The sequence below is a fragment of the Lolium perenne genome, chromosome 3, assembly GCF_019359855.2.
Source record: "Lolium perenne isolate Kyuss_39 chromosome 3, Kyuss_2.0, whole genome shotgun sequence".
NCBI classification, from domain to species: Eukaryota; Viridiplantae; Streptophyta; class Magnoliopsida; order Poales; family Poaceae; genus Lolium; species Lolium perenne.
Genome location: NC_067246.2, coordinates 161,976,312 through 161,979,950, shown reverse-complemented (window position 1 = coordinate 161,979,950; position 3,639 = coordinate 161,976,312).

The window sequence follows — 3,639 nt, the reverse complement described above, 5'->3', positions numbered from 1 at the left end:
TCACAACTTCTCCACCGTGAACCACGACTTGGCCCTCCTTCGTGAAGCTACGGACAACTTGAATGGCCAAATGGCGGCCAATGATGCCAACATGGAGCGGCGCATGGATAGCCTCGAGCGCGCCATCACCAACTTGGGTCGCCATCGTCGACACCGCTCTACTTCCTCTTCATCAAGCTCTTCCTCAAGGCATGAAGACCATTACTCTCATGGTGGCCTTTCGTCCCCAAGCTCCTCCTCAAGGCGTGAAGACCATCATCGACCTCATCGCTCACATGCTCGTCATGAAGACTCCCGCTCCAACTCTAGGCGTGGAGAAATACATCGCCATGCTCGTCCACATGAGCGTCCTCCACAAGCTCAAGGCCTTCAACAAGATCGTCACCAAGCGGATCGCCATGCTCACCATGGGCGTGATGGCCATCCACAAGACCAAGATCCTCAAGATCCACCTCGGCGAGATCTTCGTCGCCACCCTCACCATGACCAACGTGGACGAGGAGAGCCTCACCATGATCAAGATGAGAGACCCAACATTGAGCATCGTCCTCAACCGCGACAAGATCTTCAACCACATCCTCACCGTGAACCAAGTGAAGCAAGTGTTCAACTCCACCACCAACCCAATGCTATGGTTGGCCGTAGAAGACCTCCTATTCCACCTCTAGCCGCAAGAGTTGACGGCGCCCCTCCTCGTAGAAGAAACTTGGAGGATGAAGAGAACATGTATGGCAAGCTCAAGTTCAACATGCCCAAGTTCAAAGGTGAAGACGACGCCGAAGCTTACCTCTCATGGGCACTCAAGGTGGACAAGATCTTCCGCATCCACAACTATTCCGGTGCCAAGAAAGTGGCTATGGCATCACTCGAGTTTGAAGACTACGCCAACACTTGGTGGGAGCAAGTCCTCACTCTTCGCGAAGAAAAGGGTGAACCTCCAATTGACACTTGGGAAGATATGAAGAAGGAGATGCATGCTCGTTTTGTCCCCGCACACTACATGACCGACCTCTTCAACAAGCTCCAAAAGTTGAAGCAAGGCACCAAGACCGTTGAGGAGTTCTACAAGGAGATGGAGCTCACTATGATGCGAGCCAACATCCAAGAGTCCGAAGAACAAACAATTGCTCGTTTCTTCAATGGCCTTACTTATCCTATCAAGAGGATTGTCGAGTTCCAACCCTACTCCAACATGGTTGAGTTAGTCCACCAAGCATCGAAGGCCGAGCGCCAAGTGATTGAGGACATCAAGTACTCCAAGGCCAAGTCCTATTTCTCCTCCAAGCTCGCTACATCGACTCCTCCTACTACATCAACTCCTTATGCTACAAGTGCCAAGGCCGACGCATCCTCTACACCGTCCAAGAAGACGACTATCCAAAGTCGCATGAAGCAAACGGTCTCCTCCACCGCCTCCTCTAAGGCATCCACGGGACCCTCTAGTGTCACTTGCTTCAAGTGTGGCACCCAAGGTCACAAATCGTTTGAGTGCAAGAACACCAAGGTCATGATCACTATGGAGAATGGTGACATCGAGACTCTTGATGAAGATGAATATGAAGCCCTTGTGCAAGCCGCCGTGGCAAGTGAAGAAGCCTATGAACAAGAAAGTGGAGAAGATCCTCTCTTATGTGAGCATGACCCAAGTCCCTCACTTGTGGTCACAAGGGTGCTAACCACACAACCTCATGATATGGAAGAACAACGGTGCAACATCTTCCAAACCCGTGCCGGAATTGGTGGCAAGTCTATCAAGGTCATCATCGATGGTGGAAGTTGCCACAACCTTGCGAGCACCGAGTTGTGTGAGAAGCTCCACCTCACTCTCCGCAAGCATCCTCACCCTTACCATATCCAATGGTTGAGTGACAAGGGCAACGTCAAGATACAACATACCGTCACCGTCAACTTCAAGATCGGCCCTTATGAGGACACCATCGAGTGTGACGTGGTACCCATGACGGTGTGCCACATGTTGCTTGGCCGCCCTTGGCAATATGACAAGAAGGCTATACATGATGGACTCTCCAACACATACACCTTCAAGGTCAACGACAAGAAGTTCGAATTGCGCCCGATGACTCCTAGCCAAATCATCGCGGATAATGCGAAGGCTTTAGCGAGGGCACAACTCCGCACCCACCATAGTGAGATGAGAGGAGAGGGAGCGACCCACCACAAAGATAGTGAGCACCACAAGCCATATATGAGTGAGTCCAAGAGTGTCCTTCTAGCCACCAAGAGTGAGTGGAGAGAGCTACAAGAGAACCCATCCACCATATTGCACTACGTGCTCATATGCAAGGGACCCTCGTCGGCAACTAACGACTTAACCAACATTCCTCCGTCTTTGTTGTCTCTTTTGCAGGAATTTCAAGACGTCTTCCCCGACGAGCTCCCTCATGGACTACCACCACTCCGCGGCATAGAACACCGCATCGACCTAATACCCGGCGCTCCGCTCCCAAACCGTGCCGCCTACCGCACCAACCCCGAAGAGACCAAGGAGATCAACCGCCAAATTCAAGATCTCCTCGCCAAAGGGTATGTCCGTGAAAGCCTTAGCCCTTGTGCGGTTCCCGTGATCCTCGTGCCTAAACCGGATGAGACGCAACGGATGTGTATGGATTGTCGCCCCATCAATGCCATTACCGTCCGTTACCGCCATCCCATTCCGCGTTTAGATGACATGCTTGATGAACTTAGTGGTGCCACGATTTTCTCTAAAGTCGATTTGCGTAGTGGTTACCATCAAATCCGCATGGCTATTGGTGACGAATGGAAAACGGCATTCAAGACCAAACTTGGTCTCTATGAATGGCTCGTTATGCCTTTTGGTCTTTCCAATGCACCATCTACTTTCATGCGCCTCATGAATCACATCTTGCGTCCTCTCATTGGCAAGAGCGTGGTTGTCTACTTCGATGATATTCTTATTTATAGCAAAAACCTCGAGGACCATGTGCAACATGTGAGAGAAGTCTTGTACATCTTGCGCCATGAAAAGCTTTATGCTAACCTTCCCAAGTGCACATTCGCTCAAAACAAATTGGTTTTTCTTGGTTTTGTGGTTTCCGCTAATGGGATTGAAGTTGATTCTTCCAAGGTGGAGGCCATCCATAATTGGCCTACCCCTACAAATGTTGGCCAAGTCCGAAGCTTCCATGGACTTGCCGGGTTTTACCGCCGCTTTGTCAAAGACTTTAGCACCATTGCTTGCCCTTTGAATGAGCTTACCAAGAAGAATGTTCCGTTTGTTTGGGGCAAGGCCCAACAAAATGCTTTTGATGAGTTGAAGAAACGCCTTACCGAAGCTCCACTTCTTGTTCTTCCAAATTTTGCCAAAACTTTTGAGATTGAGTGTGATGCAAGTGGGCTTGGTATCGGTGGTGTTCTTATGCAAGAGGGCAAACCCGTGGCATACTATAGTGAGAAGTTAGATGGCGCACGCCTCAACTATCCTATATATGACAAGGAGCTCTACGCTTTGGTTCGTGTTCTTGAAGTTTGGCAACATTACCTTTGGCCAAAAGAGTTTATCATTCATTCCGACCATGAGTCCTTGAAATATTTGAAAAGCCAACACAACTTGAACAAACGACATGCAAAATGGGTCGAGTTCATTGAGTCCTTCCCATA